Here is a 25,800-nt window from a genome sequence, read left to right as displayed (position 1 = left end):
CCAAGTCTAAAATGAAAGAAAATGACACTGAAAGAAGATCAATCTCTACTCAATTTTTCTGAGCAGGCTGAATTGCTGAGAGAGTCCCTCCCTTTTGTAGAGTTTGATGAAAGTGCTGGACAGGAGCAGTGTGAAAGAGCTAAATAAAATCACAGCAATTGTGCAAGATGGCAGCAGGGAAAGCAAACTGCCTCTACAGAAAATAAAATACACAATTTCTGTTATTTGAATAAGAAATTCAAAATTATTAAAGATACTTCATATTTTAATGCACCTGAGAAAGCATAACAGGACACGAAGAATTAGTCCTGGCTTATGACAATAAAAAGGCTAATGTCTCGCTTAATGAATTCTCTGGGAAAGGAAACAATTACTGGCGCATTTCATGAATCTCCATTGCTAGAAAGGATTTGAACCAGCAGGGAGAAAAGATTACTTTTAACCTTTTATTGATTTATCGCCCCTTTGTTTCTTCCTCCCAGACAGACACAAACCCACAGCACAACTTCAGGCACGTGGACTCTGTGCGTACTCCACACGTGAAACTGGATCACACATCTATCTGGAGCAGCCCATGGGGATCCAAAGACCAGTGCCTAACAAATTAAAATAACACGTTTTAATGATTAAAATACTGATTAAAATAACATGTTTGTTCAGTGAAAAAGGAATAGAGTGGAGAAAAGAAAGGAGCTGCTGTATGCAGGCGGGTAGGAAACCATGCCAAAAGACATTAAGGTTAGGAAGTTAGCTAAGGCTGTGTACATTTAGAAAAAGAACTGTGGGACCTGATTTGTTTTTCCTCTCCCCTCCAAAAAGGCTGGCATGGTGCATTTGTGCAGACAAGTATCCAGGTGTGTGCACGTCTCTGTAACAAAGCATGTTAAGTATGGGGAAAGTATTTTGAGGTAGCGTACTTCTCTTTCCACTCTAACAGTAAAGTGCTCGTGTAGTATTTAAATACTGCTATTACACCTCAGTTCTTCAAAATTGCTTTTCATACATAATCACAGTTTCAGTAAATAATTGTATTCCTATTTGCTAAATACAATTCTTACACAGCACAGGCCACATTCTTAGTTCGTGCATATTACTGGCCTGTGGCAATAACATCCCATCAGTATCACAACAGCAGGTTTTTTTACACTGCTTTCAAACCTTGTAATACAAACTTTTTTTTATACATGATGGTAGCTTTCTGTATTTTCAAAATAAGCAGTTCTATAGCACTATATTAGAAACACCTGACATCCTCCATGCAATTTTCAGACAGGTGAGCATAAATCCATCTTGTACACAATTTACATGTTTGTTTCTTTCTTTTAGTAACAGTCCAAATACTGGACCAGTGCCTTCTCGCAGTTTAACGACAGAAGACATTTTGCCAGCCCCTAAAAATAATAAAATGGTAAATAACAAGTGCATTTACTCTGTAGCTCCCAGGGCTTGATGATAACTTGCTCAATTCGGTATTATTTTATCATTATTTTATCATAAATAACATTTAGTAATACCTTTCCTACATTTCTTCGATATTTCTGGTATCAGCAGAATTACACACCTGGTACATACATCTTTTAGAAGTCTTTGGTGTCCAAAAAACTATTTCTTTAATGAGCATTTATAGGTAAATTAAGAATAAAAAAAAAAATCAAGGTTAACACTAGATATTAGAAAAATATTTTCTCTCTTTACTAAGCAATAAAAGCTTGGTGACAAGGCAAGAGGCCAAACACCTGACAACCTCCATTTTACTTTAAGAGTATTACTTTTTAGTTCAACTCAATCTTTGTCAAACCTCACACCTTTACCTACACTCCTGTAAAGTGCATCCACATTTTATAGATCCAAATCGGTTTGCAAGCGGCTTGCTGTAAATCTCAGCTATGAGAAAGAAACTATCAGTACCCCTACCTGGCAAAACAGAAACAAAACTGAGTGATGTCTACACAAATACCCACAAGCATCGTTACCAGATTACTTCCCACCGTGGCTCCCTCATCATGGAGCAACGGTTATCTAGCCTACTAGGCACCACCGCCTGGCTCCCTGCCATCACAACTTCCATACCTGACTCCAGAAATTGTTTAATTGCTAATTCTTCTGCGCACATTTTGGTGTCAATCTACATCTCCTGTTACGACATTTCATTAAGAAATTTCCAGCCAACTACGCTCCCATCTCAATCACGGTAATACAGAGCATTTTTCACACCTTGCTAAATTCCGTAAGCAATCTCCCATCGCAATTACAGGAATTGCTTATGTAGAAGATTAATGCTGGTGGCTGTGACCTGGTATCCTTTAATGCAATTAAGTGGGGGGAAACAAAAAATTAAAAGTACAATTAGATAGCCTCATGCATCTGAGACTGACAGCCAACGGTATGTGATGCTAATATATTGTAACCAACACTAGCATACACTACTCGTTTTGCAAACTGATTAATTATGTTTTGTCTATGGTCTACATTTAAGCTCACCTGTTCTTTTATTCAGCATCGGGAAGGCAGAGGAGAGGACCAGGCACTACAAGCTGTTTAACTAAGGATATCTTTAAAATTTCCTTCCCAGAGAAATAAAGGAGGCATAGTTTTTAAATTCCCTCCTCTGTTCACATACAGTTGCAAGACACAGTCTCTCTAAAGAAAAAGGGCCTTAAAAATATAGGAATTGTGTTATCTCTACATTCAGAAGTCATATTCAAGAGACCTCAAATGCCACAGAGCAGCAGCTTGCTTGGCTTCAAGACTGACCTCAATGCAAAGCTGCTTTACCTTGACTGTAAAGCAATTCTGAAGTCAGCAGAAGGGGACAAACAGATTATGTTTTCATACACTATATTTGTTAGAAATGCACTAATCTCAGAAGGCTTCTTCACGCTCACGTCAGGATTCAAGATTCCTACACAATGGAAAACAAAAACCTAGCTTAATAAATTAATCCAAATGAACAAACTACTGCATTTTATTCCATCAAGGTTTCAGTGCAACTACATCCACCATAGTATCTCAGTATATTTCTGTAGTATAACTGATGTAACTATGAACTTTCACTATATATTGTCTCTCCTATCCGGAAATGTTTAGTTGCTTTATTTGAGATTATATACTGGTTTGTATCGCGTTACAGAAGAAAGATCAAACAAGAAGCGCACTTGGCAGCTGGTCTGGAAAGTGGTAAGACCACAGTGGCATGTAACAGAAATTCATTTCAGTTCCACACTATGCTAAGAAAAAAAAATTCCCAACCCTTATTAACTTTCAGGTCAATTCTTCTCGATTAATTAGAATGCTCCTGTTATTGAAGAGAGGAGTCTTTATCCAAAAGTTTTAGGCTATCTTGAGTTCAGAACATTTTACATCTTGAAGGCAAGGCCAAAATCCAGAATCTAACATTCTCTAACACAGGAACAAGAGAGTTTAGCAAAGATGTAAGGAGACTGAAAGCTAGGCACAGACAAAACAGTTTCCATTTCTCAAGAAGCGTGTTCCTTAATCCTGCATTAAACCCTGGATGTGAAAAACAAGGCCAACTACTCCCAAAATACCTCTCACGAGTACTGTTCTAACAGTCAGATCTGCAACGATCATTATGCAAAACATTGCTCTTCCACACTTATTTCCTTGTTCCAAACCTAGTCCTTCAGTCAATTACTGCTTATTTCTACCTGCCTTCTTTTATAGTAAAGATTAGCATGACAACCAACTTGACAAATACTCTAACTGCTTTCAAAGGGGAAGAAATTAACATCTCGTTTTAATTAAGAGGTTAATGAAATTGATGCAAACTGTAGACAGTAAGAAAAAGTAAATAAAAAAACATTTGTTTATTTTGTGCTTCGAGAACTCTTCAGTTTGCAGTCGCTTGGTTGAAGTCAGCATTGTGATCCTGTATAAGAGGCCCAGTCGGAAACAAACCTATTAATTCATTTTTCTTATTGACTCCAAAATACTTCCAAAGTGTGTGTATACATCAGCCACAGAAAGAAATCTCAAAGGGATGTTTTTTAGGCATGATTGTTGACTGTGTTTTAACTCAAGAATGTTTGACATGATGCAGTAAAATCTTTCAACAAGACAGATTCCTATTACAGTACTGTACAGCATTTAATAAGATGCCTCCAGAAGTCAGATTCAGTAAGAGAAGAAATACAAGACTCGGAGAGAGCATTCGTAACTGTTAAGTGTGTCTTAGGACATGAACTTCATCCTTTCCTATTCAACATCCCGAAGGCACTTAATCCTGGCAGGACAAGACTGTACTTGGGCCCCAGAAGTGCTAACAGGTGATTAGGAGGAACATGATTAACTATACAAATGACAGCGAAAATTAAAGAAGCCCTGTTGCTGTTAACTTTTTGGGAAGCGTCCACACACCATTGACTTCATGCCATATAAAATGCCCGAGATAAGGTGACAGTGTAGTAGTACTTATCACAAGGCTCTGTGAACTATTGAGGACTGACACCGTACCCTCGGAAACTAGACACGAGAACTGCTCTGTATGTAAAACTAATTTTGATGAAAGTTATTACCAAGCAGCACACAATGGAGAAAAAAAAGTTGATGACCAAACAAGTTTGAGGTCACCTTCTCCTTCAACCATAAATTTCTCTCTATAACCTTCCCAGGTATCTATGTTTATTCAGCCAACTTGTAACTTTTTCTAGACAGTAAATTGCACGTAGAAAACTATTTACATTACAGAAAGGAGAAGATAAGAAGTTGGATAAAAAAATTAGGAGCTGCAACATTCATCTCCAGTCCGGAGCACTGAAGGCTCCACTGCTGATACGGCATGGTACCGTGCCCTGCAACGCTTCTGATACCTTCTGCCAGCAAACAGCACCTCCTGCTTCTCTTTGGTCCTTAAAATAACGATTTCCTAGATTTTGGAGCTGGGCTTCCCAATATTGCTGTCCTCTCTTCACCCAGCTCCAGCTTCCACCCCAGGATGACGCCCGAACTCACCGCAGGCTGTTGCTTACTCCTTGCTCCTCCATGACTTTTAGCTGCAGCACAGTGCAAAGTCCCTACACCCAGCAGACCACCTGTGCTACCAACTCAGTCCTCTCTAAGGAAAGCTAGTAGGTCAGCATTTCTTCATTTGTATCACAACTGGCAAGAACCCAGCAAAACTCTGGTTCTCAGACACTAGACCAGATGTGATGAACATTGGAGGAGGCAACTACGGCTGAAGGGAGGTTACAGCAACTTCACCAAACCGCACCTGTGTACAGTTAGACCTGCAGCAATGTGAGAAAGTCCCTCAAGACATCTCTGTAGTCAAAAAGAGAACTTTAAATAAAACAAAAACAACAGAATAGAGGTTGAGTCTTCAAAGCTGTTCACTGAAATGTTTTTTTTACCTGCTAAAAGCAGGAAGACATGAAGAAAGCATCATTAAGTCCTACAATATCAAGAGTAGCACTACCACCAACACCTGAATTCTCTTTTCATCTCCTGTCAGAGAGGCCTGGCACATTTCTAAGAAGTCTTCTATACAGAAACATTGGACAGATTTGCCTCACTAGCTTTCTCATCATCTTATTTGCTGCAATTAAGAGGTCAGCAGCATTGTTAACAGTAAGCAACAGGCAAGAAGTTCACAAACACATTCAGCTACAGCTCTGCCTTCCAGTTAGTTGAGCTGCTGAAAGATGATGCACATCCAGCTTTGCCTCGCCAGAAGAAATACTGTGCTGTTTGTTCTAACATTTCCTACTGGACTCAGTTTGAACAATTGTTGAATGCTATTTTAGCATTACTTCCATGCAATTTTCTAAAATAGCATATAATTTCATAAAAAAATGTAATTTCATAATTTCTCATGGACATTGCTAAGCTCATTTCAAATCCATTTTCCAGTATAACTGCTCACATGCCTTTGCCACTGTATTTCAATCACTTACCACTTCTTATTGTGTGAAATAAAATATGGAGTCAATAAAATAAGTCTTTGTTTTTAAAGCCCTCTTAAAACAAACCAAAAGCAGAGGTCTACATGACCATAGGATTCTCATACATGAAGAATCAGCAATGTAGAGTGTGTTTTATGGTCTGGTTATAAACACCATCAATTCTGTTTTAATTTATTATTCATAAAGGAATTCTAAACTAGATAAAACTTTCTCAACTCAATAGTTAAGAAATCTGTGTATCTGTATACATGGGAACTGGCACACCATTTCCCATTAACAATAGGCAGATGTTAACCTTGCTTTGCCTGCTGGTGTTATTTCTCCAGAAGTAGTTCGAAGGCTGCCCACGAAAGATAAGGACCCTGCAGATTCAGGAACCTTTTCCTGAATAGTTTCGATATAATTGAGGAACAGATCTCGCTATACATAATTAGATTTGAAAGTGAGAATGTCTTTCACTTGAATAAATAAAATCAGGAGCTCAACGCTTCAAGATAAATGTATCTGCAATAGTATTACAGTTCAAAAACAAAGAACTGTGCTCTGAAAAATTGTCTTAAAATAGACCAAAAGTACAACATGCACTTTCTGACAATGTTACATATCTGGATTAAGATTCCTAGCTTCTCTGTGTTAAGATCTAGATGAAAATTATCTATATAAAGGGAGTAGAAAATGTTCGATTTTGAATGATCTGACTATTCTACAACAGATGGCCTAAAATATAAGTGATTCAGTTGTTGCTGGCATTTGGTCAGTTCTTCACTTGTTAATAAAAGACCTTGATTTTGAACTATTATTTCCCCTAGGAAAATATATACCCATCAGGAAAAATAAAAATAGAAAATGTATGGCCAAAGATTTCTATAAAGCTTGTTGCCCATTTGTGCAGGAATTTCCATTCCAGATTATTAATAAAATTACAGGCTGAAAAAATCTCTGCTCCCACGTGTTCTAGCAAGATGTAGATCATACCTGTTGTAAATATTGGCAGCATGCAAGGAATGCAGTTGCCTTGTAGAGTTTAAGAAGCTCAGATCTAGGTTTTTCTTCCAGAGAAACTCTGGATTTACAAAGCAAGTGAAAGGTGAGGTGGCACAACACAGCTCCTCTGGCTTTGCAGAGGAGACATCCACCATCTGCCTTTCCCCCAGCACAGACTGGAGGCTCTTAGCCAAATCCAGCTTTTAAAAAAATTAGAAAACAAAAACCAATCTGCAAGTGCTCATGTTGGTTGACACCTACATGATGGGGTCCTTACAAACTCCAAATCTTAGAGCCTTCAACTGTAAGATACAATTGCCTTTATTTGTTTATTAATGTGTGAAGTTTAAATGGGTACAAAACTTTCAAGTATTGCTATGGAGCAACAGGTTCCACAGCACTGAAGAAACACCACTAAAATATTACAGAGCACTGCTTTGCTTTTAAATATCAGGGATATCTGATTTCTGTAAGGGAAACACGACAATCTCAACCTTTTACACTGAGCCTGTAGACATATTCTACTTCATTTACAAGTTAGGCTTCTCAGCACTTTAAATAAAATATTTTTATTGGTAAGCACAAACAACTTTTTAAAATGCGTCCTTTTAAAATAAAACCATATTGACACATTTCATTTAGTGGGTGACATTGGTAGTAGGGTGATGGTTGGACCAGATGATCTTGGAGGTCTTTTCCAACCCTAATGATTCTGTGATTCATCACCATCTCTATGTACGGGGAGTTATCCCAACATACACATCTATGCAATTCTAGAAGTTATATCAGTCAGACTCCGTAACGAAGAAGATTGCCATGTCTTCACCTTCAGTGCGATGTTAGGCTGCCACCCCTAATGGGCTCTTTTTGCACCGGTGCGTTAAGCTGGAGAAGTGCACAGCTGAAACAATGGGTTCAGAGAGAAGCAAAGCCATTATTCTGCAAGCTATTCGCTCATTCACTTCCAGTTCTATCTACTGCTGATTAAAAGAATCAAATTTGACAATGTAGAAGCAAACAACAGAAAATTAAGAATCAATTAAAGGTCCTATAACCCTGAAATCAAACGGATGTCCAGAGATCTGGCGTGCAGTTTTTGATCGCAGGAGTTAGGATACCTTTGACTGCGTATCCTAAGGACTGAAATAACTATGGCATAAATTAATAGCGGTGAGTCTATAAAGGTTGAATTGATACTGACATCTTGGATATTATTACAGTAAATGACAGATTAATGGACAAAGGCACGAGATCCCAAAAGTCATCCTAGAGATTTAATTACTAGGAAGTAACCAATAATCATATTAATTAGCACAGTTAAAAACCCCATAGAGCAGTACATGATTTCAAAGGAAATTTTGGCTATAACAATGACAAGTTAAGTAATAACTTCCACTGATGCCAACACAGAATAAATGATTTAATGATCCCCATAGAAAGTTTTATTCTACTTAGATCAATATCTGACCCCTATTATACACTAAAAGCCATGCCTAAAACCAATTATAAGAACTATTGTTGGGTATCTCAATTATAAAGAAACTTCCTTCTAGATTGTCATGCCATCAAAATGAAATAGATAATGCTCAAATAAATGCACCTTTTCAGCTTCTCAAGAGCAATAGCAACTATTGATATTTTAGCATTTCATAAAAAATTAACTGTAAGCTTTTGGTTGACTAACTTACTGGACGAGTTAAAGAAAACAGAATTTTGCACCAGTATTTCCTTCCATATGCAATATTTTATTATTAGAGCTAACTGAACATCAATAGCAGTAACTCTTACACCATATGTGAAAGTTAAGGAAAATACTGCAAACTTAAAGTTTTACATCATCAGAAGTATATTTTCAAAAAAATAACCCCTTTCAAACGATTGATATCAAAAGTAACAAATGCTGCTATGCAAAACAAAGGGGATGGTAATGAAAGAAAACTTTTAAACTACTGGTTTTTGTTTTGTTTTTTTTTTTGTTTGTTTGTTTATTTTACCTGTTCTCCACTTACACACATTTCAAGTAATAATACTATTTGTACCAGAGCTTTACAGAAACAGAAGTTATTATCTGAAGATAATGGAAGGATGGAACTAATAATTTTCTCTTACGAGTAGAAAACAATGTCCACCTGCCAAGTTCCATCATGTTGAAACAGTATATTACTTTTTGGTATCATATTTGCCAATAAAACTGTGTAATATGTACGCAGTAAAGCTAATACATACATCGAAGTGGGAAAAAAGGTTAACATTTAATGGAGTTATAAAATATTCCTATTGCAATCTTGCAAACTGACTTTGCTCAGATCATGTCCTATTTGTGCACACCTCCTGCTTGGGGCTGACACCAGACACTACGAAGGAAAACAGTCATGTCAATCAAACTTCACTAAATAATATTTAAACTGTCGAAGTATGACCTGAATGATAGAATTCTTAGATAAATATTTAGTAGTAATAGAAATAAAGAGATTCTCAACTACCTTACCTTACCCTATGTTTGCCATAGTCCAAGAGCACACTAAATATATTTAATACTCCTCAGCTGTCAACTTTTTATTCTTAAGTAACCTGCTTATGTATATGAGCATATGGGGTATAAATCCTCACATATCTTCATTATAAACTGTTTAGTGGGTTTATGCAATAAGCAATTGTAAGAGAATTTACTGGTTATTTAAATCTAGAGGCATTCCAGTTCTGACTTAACTTGTTGATTCATGTATTCATTCACACAAGTGTTTCAACCTTTATTCCTGCTACTCAAAAATGGAACAAAACCCAAAACATTTCTGAACAAAACCTAAAAACTTACACGTCTCCTTCTTACCTCAATGTTTAATTTGTACTGCTCACAGTATCACTTCCCTTCCACAAGCAATTCCCTTAAAAGCTTAATTTTTCAACCAAGTCTGTTTTCAGGAACAGAAATATAGCTTCCAGAAATGATTTAAGGAACAGCTACTAATCTCTTTAGTACTAGGCAGTGTCGTTATAAACAAAGACAAACCTGTAAATACATCTGGACAGCCACTATGGAAATATGTGAACTGAGGTACTGCACAGCTTAACTGAAAGGCTTAAATAATGAATGCAGGATTAGCAGGGAAGTTCCCCAGTCCTACTGCAAAATTGAAATTTAAAAACAAAGGCAAATTTGTAACGAATTTCAGAAAAGGCCTTCCCTTCAGTAACGTCACTAACAGCTTTCAAGTTTTTAAATGGTCACGTGAGTGAAATAAAGAATCCATATAAAACGTAACTACATGTAAAATCCTGTGATCGTAAGTGTGTAGCAATTAATCTGGACAGTCCTCACTCTAATGCTATTTTATGATTATAGAAGTTAAAAAATAAGTTAAAGATGAATTTCTACAGCTGACCTATTATCTATTTTCGCCTATGAGGATGAGAAATCTAGACCAGCTCTATCATATCGAGTGGTAGCTTCTGCTTAGCTGTCCATCAAACTTTGACCCTTAAAAAAAAACTTTTTGTTTAAAGTTTTTAAGACTGTGGATGTTCTTGTTGCTGGTTTGGGAAATTACTTCTCAAAGCCTCTTAAATAAAAATATAACATACTTAATCACTTAGTAAAAGTGATTTATTTATTAAGAAAGCTTATAGCTAAAGGCAACTTTTAATATTGGTAAGCTGAAACTAGCAGAAGCAAAGAATCAGGATAAACAGCTGTTTTTACAAAAATCTCAGAAAATAATAGGGAAAAAATTGCAAGGGATACTGAATGTCGGTCATTACTGAATATTGCAATTTAAACCACAGAGGGCTTTCTTACTCTGAAAATGTGTGCTTAAAACAAAGATCTGTATAATGGATTTGAACTTACCATACCTGCTGCTTATTCTGGAAGTTAAATTAGACAGAACAATTCACGATTCCAAAATAACTTGCAACATTAGCTACAAGGTTACAATGAGTTTGGCATTCACTGAATTCATCTGCTCCAACTTCTATACTAAAGAAATAGAAGTTCATACAGAGGTTCCTTGTTCTAAAAACAGCAATAAAGAAAAAACATGGATTAGATTCTAAGAACATAGATCAGAAAGTAAAAAAGGATTTGCTATAGTTACTAACCAGCAATTTCCCTCCCCACATACATTTTTAATTCTCATACATATAATAACATATGAAAGAAGAATCTCTCATTGATTTAAGACCTAAAATGAACTTGGCAATCCCTGTATTTGAAGCAGCCTTACTACAATCCTCACTATAAAAATCACACCTGAAAGAACAGAAGCAAGGCAGTGGCATTGCCCTAGGGCTGTGCCCGAGCCAACCAGGGATGGGCTGTGAAGGAACCGGGAGGTAAGAATGAGGCAGAACAGCCCAAACACACCGCACACGCTTCTTTCTAACAAGAAAGGGACACACTTTGATCCATTAAGCACTGGCCCATTTATTGCTACAGGTCAGCCCAAGGACTGCAGGTGGACCAGCAGGACAGCTAAAGCCCAGGCCAGACGGGCAGAACTTCTCACGACCTGCCCTTCGCTCAGCTAACCTCAGGAAAAGTGCTGAGCATCCCCTCAGCATTTGAATGAGCACCATGAAAACTCTTGAGGAGTAACCCAAGTGATTTGCTTTTACATGGTAAAGTAACCTATTAAGTTTTACGCGCCCCAAATGAACTACTTGCTCTGCTGTCTTCCAGGGAGGCACGGAGCAGTTCCACAGTTCTCTCTTGCTGCGGTTACAACATTTCCATGGCCTTCCTACCTCAGATGCAATTACACAGCTCCAACCATGACGTGGCTCAAGTCCTTTGTGCTAAACCTCTGGCAACATCTCTGTGAAAATAAAAAGCTTCCTGTCACAGAGCACTTCGTATTTCAGACCTCTGGCAGTTGGTTGCTCCCATGGATTTACAAAGCACACCCCTTTACACCTTTAAGGAGGTCAATCTTTTTTTTTCCTCTGAAAATTATTAAGTATGTCTTAGCTATCCTTAGATGCTCGAACAGTCAAGACATTAGAGGCAGGGTATGGGCAGACGAAAAAGAAAACAGCGTGGCAAGATTTTTTACGCGCATTGACCAACTTATTACCAATAAGACAACAAATATTTTTAATATTGTTTTACTCCATACATAATCAGATCCTTTGTTGTATAAATATTAAAAATAAGAAATAGGAAGTCTGTAAGCACTGGTGTCATCATTGCTGGACTAGCGGAGACCCAGACTCTATAGCTAAGACTGCTGAAAAAAGCAGGCTCAGAAAATATACAGGGATAACCAGAAGATTAAACAATATTTCCTAACAGAAAACAGCTCAATCTGACTACCCAGCCAAAAATAAGGCTACAGTTTGACTTCCTCATAGTCAATTTGAGTTTTTCCTAAGTGTTTGTGACAGATTTCCTCCCAGCAGCTGCCATGTTAAGCACGCCTTACAGACCTCCATCGCATTCTTTGCAATACATTAACAAACCGCTAAGATCTGCCAGCTTCTAGGACCACAATACACAGACATACATGACATGTTTCTCACGAACACGAAAATGTTTTTAGCAGGTAAGAGATTTTATAACAAAACTAAAGTAAAACAGTTTCTTAGGGAACATGGATAATATCTCTTGGCAATCACAGAATCACAGAATTGTAGGGGTTAGAAGGGACCTGGAAAGATCATCGTGTCCAACCCCCCTGCCAAAGCAGGTTCCCTAGAGCAGGCTGCCCAGGTAGGCGTCCAGACAGGCCTTGAATATCTCCAGAGAAGGAGACCCCACAACCTCCCTGGGCAGCCTGTCCCAGTGCTCTGTCACCCTCACTGTGAAGAAGTTCTTTTGCATGCTGGTGTGGAACTTCCTGGGCTCCATTTTGTGGCCATTGCCCTTTGTCCTGTCCCCACAAACCACTGAAAAGAGGTTGGCCAAATCGCTCTGTCTCCCACACCTCAGGTATTTATACACATTGATGAGATCCCTCTGTCTTCTTTTCTCCAGGCTGGACAGACCCAGGTCTCTCAGCCTTTCCTCATAGGGAAGATGCTCCAGGCCCCGTATCATCTTTGTGGCCCTCCGCTGGACTCTATCCAGGAGTTCCCTGTCTTTTTTGTACCGGGGAGCCCAGAACTGGACACAGAACTCCAGGTGAGGCCTGACCAGGGCAGAGTAGAGGGGGAGGATCACCTCCCTTGACCTGCTGGCCACGCTTCTTTTAATGTACGCCAGGATCCCATTGGCCCTCTTGGCCACAAGGGCACACTGCCGGCTCATGGTCAGCCTGTCATCCACCAGGACCCCCAGGTCCTTCTCCTCAGAGCTCCTCTCCAGCAGGTCATCCCCCAGCCTGTACTGATACATGCAGTTGTTCCTTCCCAGGTGCAAGACTCTACACTTGCTCTTATTAAACCTCATTTGATTTCTTCCTGCCCATCTCTCCAGCCAGCCCAGGTCTCGCTGAATGACAGCGCAGCCTGGCATGTCAGCCACTCCTCCCAGCTTCGTGTCATCGGCGTACTTGCTGAGGGCAGACACTATTCCCTCAACCAAGGTCGTCAATGAAGATGTTGAACAAGAGCGGACCCAGCACCAACCCGTGGGGAACGCCGCTAGTCAGAGGTCTCCAGCCGGACTCTGCGCCGCCGATCACCACCCTCTGAGAGGTTGTCAAGAGGTTTGTCAAGCTGATGCCAAAAAAAATAAAAGGAATTGCTTGATGGCAGTTACGCTGTAAGCCCTACCAGAAGACAGTTCAGGTTCCTTGGTACACTCCTAGCAAGCCAGACACGGATTAGAGCTGCTTTAGGAATAGGCAGAGAAGCCAGGGGTGGGCAGGAGCAGCCCCTCCTGTGCAAGGCCAATGCTTGAGGGGAGGTACTAAAATCTACATGAAACCTCAACAAGTAAGATCTCGGAGAAAAACAACTTCAGTCATTTGACTGATTTGAAAATCACCCCTCTGAGAGCAATTCCTCCCCTCCTTCTACCAGCAGTGAGGCAGACTTTCATTGTAGTCTGCTCAGTATAGTGGATTTTCAGGTGAGCCCCCATTTATTGCACAAGCTTATAAATGAGCACTATAGAAAGTTTTCTTTTCATGTATAGGCAACTTGCCATTCAAATATTAGTCTGATAAAACTCAAATTGCCAACAAGGGAAATTAAATCTGCAAGTCATGAGAAAACCTGGAGACCACAAATTTAAAACATTTACCATTTCTGCATTTAATGCAACTTTGCCCTCTTGGTCTAAAGTCTGTGTATGGAAAAAAAAGTGAGGAGAAAAAGGCTTTTTGCTCAACACTGATCTTACAATCGTTCCAAAGGATAGCATTTCTTCTTCAAGACAAAATATACGCTGTCTTCCCTTCTACTGAGAGCCACACCAACTCAGCCATCTTCTACCGGCAAACATGCCATAGACATGTGCCTGCTAGAACAGGTTTTTTCCAGGAAAAAAAAAAGCTCAGAAATGCATTTGTAACTTCTTATTTTCTCTCTTTCCGAAAAAAGAGTTAAACTTCATTTTTATCTTTTTGTTATACCTTCCTTCCCATCCATCCCACTTCTCTCAGCTACAAACAACTGAACGCATCAGTTCTAACTGTGCGGCACAGGAAAATTGTGTTCTCCTTCGTTACTTCTCATTACAAGCTAGAATGTAATCATGCTGAATATTGTTCACAACTGCATTACACTCCAAAAATGTCTGCAGTACTTCCTTTTTGGCAAGTCAACTATTTCTTCATGGACAGATGTGTTATTCCTAATATAAAAAAGGCAAACACACCACCCCACTCCAGCTATAACAGTTACTGATTCAAGCCTTTCTGGTGCATATTTTGTTGTATGTCCACCTTGTCCAAATGTAGTTTGTATTTGGTATGTGCTTCAAGAAAACAAAAGCATTGCATGGCCAGTCTAAAACCAGGCTTATGAAGGCGATATCTAACATCTGTGATCAGTTCAGTTGACTCCAATTAAATTACTTCATAAGCACGGATTACGCCTGTGAGGAAATGTTCCAGATATTAATTCATTACGCTTGTCTGGGGAGAACGACACATTAAAGCATTCAGGAATTTTGTAGAGCTGTAGAATTAGGAGAGACCCCACAAAAGCTGATGTCTGATGATAGCTGTGTATCACTGAAAACCATAACACATCCATAGTGTCATTTTCTTGCAAACAACCTGATGAACAAGCACAGAACCACCCAGCTCCAGAGATCTGTAGCTGCATACACGCACATGATAACCTGCTACCAACGTGAAGATTTGACTGATTTGCACGTTTCTGTTCCAGGTATCAACTCTGTAATGTTTGTTAGAATCACTGCAAATATGTCATCCCTCTCATAGTTACAAGAAATAGTAAATGAAATTGTTCACTTCAAAAGAAAAAAATTAAAGTCATTTCAGACACCCTTTACACTCAGAAATGCCACCCAAGATGACTTTAGACTCGTTCCTATTGTACAACCCAGAGACATGACAGACCCGTTAAGTCACCTTAATAGAGGACTTGTCCCTGGGGAGTCTTCTGGGAGTGATTTCTTTCATTGGCTCTGATAGGCAAAGGGTCATAAGCAGAAGCAACAATCATACTATATAAATCCAGAAAGCATGTACTGTACTATTAGAGAAAATGGTAAGTATTGCAGCACCAAAACATAACACAGTATTAAATACGACATAAGACAACAAATATCTCTGTACCTTACTTTTATTATATATTTTAAGAATGTTTTAAGACAGCGGATTACACCATTTCATTTTCAGCACAGGGCTCTGGAGGTGACACATGAAAGCTACATCTTACTTCATCTCCACAACGTTCTCACATAAGTATTTCATATGCAGTTTATTACAACTTAATTTAAATGACTTAAGTGACTGGTAATCCATCCACTTTTGTTCCTCAACCCACTGTATGCTTTTAAACCGCATTCAGGAACTACAATACTTACATCTAAGTTGTTTTCCTGTGTACATACCAAAAAAACACAGGGTTGGGAGACAGCAGTCAGTACACATCATCACAACACATGAACAGCAAAGTGTTAAAATACGATATTTGTAGTGAACACAAAATTGAGTTTTCAGCCCACCAAATTAGGTGTTCAATGCTGTCAAAGTGAGACTTTACCCAAAATCTGACAGATTAGAAAAATCCCAGCTCAGTATTACACACATGCTACGAGGAGTGCTCCTGTCTTCTACAAACTCTTTGTCCAGGAAGAGCTCAAAGTGGGGTGAAGCGCTCGAGCACAGGGATGGATGGATGAAACCACCTTTAAATGCAACTGAGGAAACCCGGTATGGAAGGTCACTGAGAACAGCATGTGTGAATGCTCCTAATATATGTTAGTACTAAACCTCTGCAGTTTTTGAGCAAACTCAACAAGAAGGTTAAATGAATATTCAAACACTGCTTTTTTCTACATTCAGTAGTTAACACAAGTCTCAGGACTGAGAAACCCAAGTCTGTACCAAGAAATACAAAGAATGAATGCAAGCAACATTTTATGATGCTGTAGCACCAGCTTCTTACAACACAAACTGAGAAAAAAAGGAAAAAAGCAAAACTTATCCTGCTCCTGGGCTGTTGTCTTCTCTGATATTAAATTGTGTCATCACAGAGCAGTGCAGCTTTAATTGAGTTTAAAATAGCAGGCACAGATTAATACGACAGCAGCTTTTACCAGTAAAGGCTGAAACTGGAAATTCAAGAGACGGATTTAACCACAAGGGCATCTACTCCAGCATCCAGGAGGACATCACAATTATTTAATACTGTGCTTGAGCATTATGAACAGTTCAAAGAACTGGACTTACTCACCACAGTTCACTTGCTCTCCGCTGATTGTGAAGCACGCTCCTAACCTTTAGCCAGCATTTCAGCAATGAATGCGTGCATTATAAAATCTTCAGATCCCTCCCCAACTTTAGTTTTTTATGGCACTTCTACAAGACAGGAACAACAAAGCAAGCAGCAAAATAAAAGCAATTTTTTTAATCATAAAGATCTAAGTCAGTGAATTTAACTGACTTTGTATCAGCGACACCTCACCTTTAAGATAGAAAACAGGTCACCCAAATAAGAGGGACCATGCAAGTGCTGACAAAAAGTAAATGCCTGCCTTTCAAATGAAGCTTTGAGAAATATCCAGCTTCTTCCCCCGTGCCTGTGTAGGAAATACCACCCTGATTGCTTTTGTTAGCCACTGCTATATTTCACTTTTTAAAAGCATTCGTACACTAATCAAAACCCCTTAACTGGGAAAATGCAGCCATTTATCTGAACTTTAACACTAGACTCTCATATATCTGAATCAATTGATTCCTTCCCTGGTTATAGAGCTAAAAAATAAACTATTTTATGAACATCCTGCAGTTCCTCTGAGAACAGCTGTTACTGTAAACATGTTTCGCTAGAGGCAAACCCTGTTCTTTCTCTTTTCATATAATTCCTGCTTTCCTCTAATTTTCAAGGTTGCTCTAATAGGAATAAGACAGTAGACTGCCAAGCTAGATAGTGCTGTATTTTTACAGGCTTTTTCCCCCCCCTCACACAGTAATACATATTTCATACATCCACATCTTCTTTCAAACCCTACGAATGTGGAAAGTTTGAGTCAATTCTTTGTTTTACTGGGGATGTGGTGGTGGTGGTTTGTTCTTCTCCAGGAAGAGCTTTCATATACCATCACAAGCTTCATCACTACAGTACTGAAGTTGCCCAGCACTAAATATTAACAAGAAGTTTTCTGCATAAGAGTTTGATTTTTATATCAAAGTTCTGCTTAATTCACTTACAGCTCAGCTTGTATAAGCATCTCGTTTCATTACACAAGCAAAAAAGAAATAATTTCTAAGTGATTTTTCCACAATCCCTTACAAAATCCAAGCAGAAAACCCAAAGCATCCTTGCATTGAAGGCAAACTGGTGCAGGAAGGGATCCAACATCAAGGAGATCGTGCAGACACACCAATTATTTTAACATTTTCTAACAGGTCAGTCATTTCACGTTCAAGTACAAGAAGTCCCAGCAACACACAGGGGACAAGACAGCATGGATTCACCAAGGACACATCCAGGATGGAGCACCCAGCTGTAACCAGCCACAGTTTTCAGCCCGAAGAGATGACATCCATGGGTTGGCTGGGGGAAAGCAGTGAGCTAGGCGACCCCAGGTGTTCATACCACCTCCGATATTGCTCAACACTTCTATCGGTAAGCTGGAGGACAAGAAAGAATTGCACACCCAACAAATGCAGGGACAATACCAAGCCTGGAAAGGAGGAGATTGATATGCCACGTATTAGAGCTTCAACTCAAAGTACCTTGATAACCCTGAGGACTGGGCAAAGAAAAACTCTTGAGAAGTACCCAGAAGAGACAAAGCTCCACAGCTGGGGCAGGATGAGCCACATTATCAGTAAGGCTGCAGCCCTGCTGGAAATGCCCTGAGGATTACTGCTGGGGGTGCAAGGTGAGTGTGAGCCAGCTAGGGGTGATGGTGGAGCCCAGCTCTTCTCAGCAATACCAGAGAGGACAAGAGGTTTAAAGGAAGCATCACTTTGGAGTTTCAGAACTGCCATTAGGTCAAGCGTTTTCTCTAGTAAGTTGGTAGCACGAGAGTGGAATGGGTTACCTGAAAGTTTTACCTTCAATTTACTGATTTGTGGCAAAACAAAGTATCTCGGTCTTCACAACAAACCTTGGCTGCAGGTTTTTTGATTTTTTGTTGTTATTGTTAAGCTGAACAAAGACACAAACAAATCTGTGAGGTAGGAAGGACAACATTAAGTCTTGATCACAGTAGACATCATCATGATGTTTACGACTTAGGTTTTTGACCTTGGAGCCAGTTTTAGTTTCAGGCCTCTCCAAGTGCTCAAATTCAAGCTAGGTCCAAGTACTGCTGACTCAAAGGTTTGTAATTCCTATGCAAATAAAATGCTAGTCTAGAGTGTTAGTAACAGACACCTTCATTATTTCATTGCGTGTGGATTTTTTTCCTGATCTGAGAATACAAACCTTCCCTTCATAAAGCCTTCAGCATACTACTATGAAGTTTATTTGGCTTACCTTTTGAATTTCATCCCTTCTGCTGCCTGCCATTACTTCTCCATTACGTTATTCACAACCTAGTGGACTGCATTTTGAAGACTTGTGTTGCATACCCCGATGACAACCTCTGCCTCTCATTCAATAACGAGATATTAATTTATGATTCCCCAAACCTATGAAGCCAGACTCCACCAAACACACCTGTGGCATTTTCAGACAAGCACCTCTGAGTTTTCTGCTGTGAGATGTTGGGAAGAGCTCCCACATAAACATCTATAAAGTCACTGACCTAAGGTGGTTCCATAACCTGGTACCGCCCCAAACAAAATCTCAAGTACCTCAACGCCTGAGGCTAGCGGACATCCTCAAAAACCAACTATAAAACTAGATTCCTTACCAAATGAAATACCAGCTTTTAAAAAAAAAAGATTTAAAACCCTCCACGTTTTATATACAACATCCCCAAATGCCATACTTCAGCTGAAGGATTAACACACCTCACCTACCAAAAGGTGTTCTGGGCAAAACAAATCTAGAATAGGGCATCTTCCACCCACCTGGTTACACCCAAGCCACGGTACCAGAGCTGAAAGGAGTGGGAGAGAAGGTAGAAGCAACTACTCTGTAAGAAACAGGCCACCCAACTGAGACAGAGACCTCAGCTCTGGTATCTGCATTTGAAATTGCTTCATCATTTTGCAGAAAGCAGTCAGAATATTTAAAAATAAGCAGATTTGACAGTTCAACTTCCAAAGCAGGTTATTCAAGATGATTATACGGCTAAAGGTAAGGAGGCAGCGTTCATTTTCCTATTTCACGACATACAGACAATTACTATAAAGCTAGCGTTCCTGGTGCCTTATTCTCAGGCTACACAAATATTTCTCATACAAATATCCCACTAAACCAGTCAACAAATACATGTTGACACCTGCTAGAAACGGTAAACAACTGCTCAGAGCAGACTGCAGGAAGAGCAGTGCAGATCTCTGGCTGTTCCACGCGGAGCAGCTGTAAGCTACTTGTCTCACTTGGCAAGGGGAGCACTGGAGAAACTTCACAAGTCTTTGGGCTTGTTTATGATGAGACGTTAATTTATATCATTCCTGATTACATCCATGCAAATAGTTCTGACCTATAAATAAGACTGCCGTTGAAGTGCGTGAAACTAATTCAAAACAAGACATTCTTATTCTGGAATGTGAGCAGCTGGGCACAAAATAATTGGAATTGTTAGCCAAGGACTGCTATCTCAAAGTATTCCCCATGTAAACAGGAGTTTTGTTATTCTACTCTACAAGCTTTGTTATTCTACTCTACCGCTCTATTATTCTCTATTCTACTTCTATTGACAGTATGAAATCCTAACTCCTCGATACCACTGAAGAAGAGTTAAAGTACCGTAGAGGACCCTGTTTCTCTCAGCAGGGGAGCCACATCACTGTCCCATCCTCGCCCCAAATGATTCATCTGTTATCAAAGCAGGGATCAGAGCACAAAGCAATCCAGTTTCATCCCACAAAACACTATTATAGAACAATCATATGACTATAAAGATCTTGAAAAAGCAAACTCTTGGAAGTGCCCAGCAGTGACCCTTGAAGCACTTCTTCCTATTTTCTCTCTCAGCAGATCTTGTGATGTACTTTATACCTAGCTTATAATCGCACTTTAATTTTCATTCCATTTCCATTCCATTCCTGAAACTCAGCCATCTGTTATGCCTTGATTGCTGGATCAGTCTCTGTTACGCTGTCCAAAAAAGTTTTTGACAGTGTACAAGTCTCAAACTACAATTTCTCCGGTGAATAAAGTAAAAATTACATTTAACCTCTCTGTAGATCCAAACACGCTCCTAGTGCCCAGATATCTGGGCCCTGAAAACAGATTTCCTTTGTCTTCAGCAGATTTTTGAAAATCAGCATTAAGAATCGGTATTTGTTTCCTCTGGCTGTAATCCTCTCTTTATTACTGGGTCTCTTGGTAGTCTCCAGTTACAGTAGTTACACACTACACAAAGTCAAAGAGCTCGAATGAAATTTTCTTTACACTCGCTGTTTGCAATAGATGTGTTTAATTAATCCTCAGCAAGAAGTTACCATTTTTTTTAATGGTTTGATCAACAGACTTTCAGTTGGTCAAAAAGGTTTTAGGTTTGGGGGGAATAAAAAGTGTTTTACGGTTGCTTTTCCAAACAGCAGCTGGATTGGTAGCTTTCTGAAAACTACCCCTTGTTCAGGGAACAGACAGGCAGAAGTTCGTAAAATGTCTGGTAAGCAGCAATAACTCTGAATCCCTCTGAATCCTCAAATCAGTGCAAACCCAGCACAAGAAGCTTGCACACCAGGCTGGTCATGAGATGGATGCATCCCTTGCAGTTGTTAAAGCCACAAGCTTTGCCCAAGGTAAGTAATCCCAGAAAAAAAAAAGAGGCAAAAGAGCTGGGTTTAAGAGCATGAGAAACCAAAATTACACTAAGGAGACGGGCTAGAAGAATAAAAGCACAAAAGCGTGGCTTTACTCTTTTGCCTTAGTTACACATTTCTTTATCATCAAGTACAAAATTCTTCAACAACTTCTTAAACCCATTTTTCTACGTTGTCAAGAGAGAGCTCCCTGTTAACGAAACTTCTGTTTGAAATCACTTTAAAAAAGTGATGCTACAAGCAGTGGTCATTATTTCCATTCAGATTTGATATTGATATGACTTGTAAAAACTCACGTTTCCTTAATACATAGAAGCTAAATGATTAAGATTACTTTTTAAAAACAAACACAATAAAGACTTAATGGTCGACCAAACAGCCAGTAGTGTTTTACACAGCTTACATTAAAAGGCAAGTTTAAACTTCTTGATTAATAAAAATAAGATGGTATGAGTATGTCAAATCCCCTTTCAAGGCTTCTGTTCTTAGGTTCTTAGTCTTTCAATTTTGTTTCATTGCACAGAAAACTTATTTGACACAATTACATCAGCTTAAAAGAACATGATTAACAGTGCAAAACCAGGCATGCCACAGTTAGGAAACGCTAAAATTACACAGTAACATTGTCTGCATTTTTCTAAATGCAAAGCATTAGAAGAGAAATTACATTTACAAATATTTTTCTTTCCCCTACCTTAGTCAGCAAGAACTTGTTTATCTTATACCAATTCCTGCTCTAAAGAAAGAAATTCCTAATGTGCTTTTCTCTGGCCCTTTCCACTGTAATACCTGAAATCTCACACATTCATTTATTTTCATAAAACATGTATGGAAGAAAGGGTATCTTCCAATCTGTAAAATAAGGAAATTAAGGCACAGGAAGGATAGTAACAAAGTTATTAAATTGCTTTAATGAGATTCCTAGACCTGACTTCTCAAAGGATGTAATATTTAGTTGCAATCATAGTGAAATATTTCAAATATTTCCCTGTGTTAGAGTACAGTTCCCAAGGTACAGACAGCCTGTAAGTCAACTAACAGCTCTCACTGCCGCTAAAGGAAGTCATTCCTCTCCTGTCCCTTCCTCCATGCACGAGATTCCACCCTGTACTTGTACAGTGTGGTATTTGACTATTGGGCACATCAACATAGTGCAACACAAAAAAAAGAAAAAAGAAAAGAAACACACCGCCCTGAGATAGCAAAAAAAAGTTATCAGCTTCTGTATCAGCTTCTGCTGCCTTAGTGAGCCAAAGCTGTGCGCCAATCAGCCTGGCAAGCAGAAGAGAAGAGAAGGAAAGGAAAGAAGCAGAGGAAGAAAAGCAATCCATCTCCCGGAGGGGAATGGGATTCCCCGCTCGGAGGGGAGCTCCTGTAAGGCCTGGTCATGAATCTCCCCCAGCTAAGGGACTGGCTGCCTCACAAACCCGACTGCAGCGGCTCAGGAACAGGCTGCCGAAACCGGCGGCTGCCCCAGGAGAGCCCAGGAGTCCCAAACCCTTTGAGCACTGCTTCAGGAGAACGAAGAATCCATCTCGTTTCCTCAGTAAGCAGACTTCCTGAATTTAATTCCGATACCCACCATTGCTGCATCCAATGGAAGGGATCTATCCAGGAGAAGAACTTACTACTTCGAAAGCCACACACATTCCAGTTTCTGCAATACCAAGTAAAGAAACTCGTAGGCAATTACCTCTTTTACCATAGTTTTGGACTGACCCTTCCACACGTCCGACTGCTGGACTTCAACCAACGGGCTGCACGGAAAACAAGCACGAACAAGAAGCAACACATCCCGCACACTGAGTAAGGCAGAAATCCTGCTGACAACAGAATATACAAGCAAGTAATAAAAGATGTCATCATAGTGAAGCGCAGATTTAATTTATCTGAATTCCAACATTTACTAAGTTCTGAGGGAGTTATGGACACTTAATAATGTATTTTGATATGCAATGTGTCTATTCTTTCAGGCCCCAGGCCCACTTTTAGAAGCAAACCAAAGGAATACTCCATGTGACAGAACTTGTATTAACGAGAGCCCCCAACTCCTGATTTGGGGAAGTAGCTATGCCACACGGACACTGACAGCTTCAGATCAAGCCTACCAAACAAACAGCTCTGAGCTGTCTCCGGGCAGCAAGAGGCAGCCGTCGGGCTGGGCTCCATGAACCCCACCAGCCCTGCTGATGCAAGGGCTCGCAGGAATGCGTGGTGGAACACAACACTGTAATGGTTTTTCTTTTTTAAAATAATAAAACACCACCTTTTAGGCACGGTTTACTTCACTGGTAAAGTTTATACAGCTGAAAGGCATCAGACTTGGGCGGAGGGTAAGGGAGGAAGGAACAGCAACTTGTCTTTCCGCAGCACGTGAAACTGCAGAATGGTGTTTCATCAGTCCCGCCCCAGTGGGTTTCTTTTCCCCTGGTCTGGATTCAACATGCGACCCCTGCATTGGGAATGGCAACAGTCAAGCATCTGGAAGATTTAATAGTCCAAACATTTCTTATTTTCAACTCCTTTGTTCTTATTTTGACAGCAGTGTTACTCTTAATGGACTGCAGGTCCACAGCCAGAAGCTCCTTACTGCCTTACTGACATTTGTATTTGCATGCAGTGATTTTTTGCAGGTTTGGATCAAAATTGCTGTCTGGGGTACATTCCAGTGAACTATCAACTAGAAATAATTCCAGAAGCAATCCTCCCAAATTTCTGCCAAACACTATAAAGTCTGAAAAAGGAGGAGAGTTGTTCAGTCATTCCTCGGTTATAGATATGCTTCTGAATATCCAGAAACAGATTTAAGGCTCTTTTGGGCCCTACTTGTTACCCACTGAGGTTTAAATTCTGAACACCCATGCTTCACAAACACTGGATCACTAAAATCACTAGTTTTATGTTTAAATAGCTGCAAAATTGAAAGATAGTTGATCTCTTCCTTACCCCCTCTGGGAATGGAGAAAATATTGTCTCCATAGAATTCCTGAAAATATTCAGGAGATATTCCTAATTCTACAAACACATTCATTTTAATAACCATTTTAAAGTTTTTTTTTCCCATTTTTCCTTTTATTTCTTTATTCACAGCATCCCATACTACTATAAAATTAGCATTTGGCTAAAAGGTTTAAGATGGAGTTGTTAGTCACGTAAACGGCTGATATCAACAATACTTAGGTGATTTTAACAACCAGGTTTCAAAATTACTTTTTAAATCAAATTGTCTTTTTCATTTAGTTGTTTTTAACAAATAAATTCCTGACTGAGCTGTATCACCAGAAGAAATAGTATATTTGTTTGAAACACCAGAAAATTCTTGCAGTCTGCTGTTTCCATCCTTGGTATGGAAAGTCAGGTCAATTCCTACACTGATGTCTGGTAGGAAGGAAACAGTATTCAAGTCTATACAATTTTGGGGAGTTTATTAACACTTTACTTGCTTTAGTTACAACAACAAGCAAGCAATTAGTAATCTTAATGTTGTATATATTGAAACACACGACTTGCTAGCCAGCTTTTTACATAACATCCAAAAGCTTTTCATTTACTTCAGGTACCTCCAGAAAGCACCAAGTGTTCTGCAGAGTTTCACAAGTTCATTTACTCCTCTTTTTGGTCTTAACTCCGCTACATTCGCACTAACCATCTCTTTCAGTCACCAATGAAAGATCAATTCTCATTTCTACACATCTACAATCGCACTTCATAGAAGACTAAAACAGCATGAAACTGCTTGATGGACATTTTAGAATACTTATTTCCTAAAATCCTTTTAGCAAAAACAAAAAACAATCAATCCCCATATAAAAAAATGCAACCATTCCAAATATCTGAGTGACAACAAAAGTTCAAAACAAATGAAAGCACTCATATTCCTCCATTCCCTTCCTCTTTAATAACTTATGAACTTCAGTGTCAAAAACTTACTTACTCCAAATGCCTAACCCACACAAAGATTCTGATATACTACTTAAACTACTCTTCACTTATTACAAAATGAGAATATGTTTATTAAAATATATGTTCAAACTTGAATTTAAAGCACTTGGGAAGTAGACAAATGTTAATCACCGAAAGGAAAACTTAATAAATATTTCTGAGACTCAGCATACTTCTTCCTGCAATTTCCCTGTAGCTGTGTACATGCTGAAAATGAGAAACAAGGAATGCAAATTTATGAGTAATTCTAGTAATACAATGAGATACTCATTATTTTAAATTGTACCTTGCAAGAACATTTACAAAACACTGCAAATTCTCTTTTCCAGCCTCTCCAGAGTCTAGGAGTGAAACAATATAAGCTATAATTTAAGGTTTAGTTACCACATATATATTCTTGGTTCATTTCTAATATACTAAGAGGTTTGACTGCACCGTAAAAAGTAAAAAAAAAGACAAAGTGAAGGAGGTGCACTATATAC

The 25,800-nt window shown here is 39.1% G+C and overlaps 2 long non-coding RNA genes across 3 annotated transcripts; both read right to left on the bottom strand.

Annotated features, from left to right (window-relative positions):
• Window positions 1-449: 449 nt before the first annotated feature.
• On the bottom strand, window positions 450-24,131 carry LOC121070187. 2 transcript variants are annotated; one of them, XR_005819941.1, is made up of 4 exons: window positions 23,967-24,131; window positions 23,643-23,828; window positions 23,070-23,196; window positions 450-596 (listed from the first exon to the last, which is right to left on the bottom strand). It is a non-coding gene; the product is annotated as an uncharacterized LOC121070187 (long non-coding RNA). The 2 variants fall into 2 exon arrangements; XR_005819940.1 differs by lacking the exon at window positions 450-596 and adding an exon at window positions 21,028-21,344.
• LOC121070188 lies at window positions 8,882-10,885 on the bottom strand. Its single transcript, XR_005819942.1, has 2 exons — window positions 10,758-10,885; window positions 8,882-9,259 (listed from the first exon to the last, which is right to left on the bottom strand). It is a non-coding gene; the product is annotated as an uncharacterized LOC121070188 (long non-coding RNA).
• Window positions 24,132-25,800: the final 1,669 nt, after the last annotated feature.

Source organism: Cygnus olor, chromosome 4 (genome assembly GCF_009769625.2).
Source record: "Cygnus olor isolate bCygOlo1 chromosome 4, bCygOlo1.pri.v2, whole genome shotgun sequence".
Lineage (NCBI taxonomy): Eukaryota > Metazoa > Chordata > Aves > Anseriformes > Anatidae > Cygnus > Cygnus olor.
This window is presented reverse-complemented; position numbering and strand designations above follow the sequence as displayed.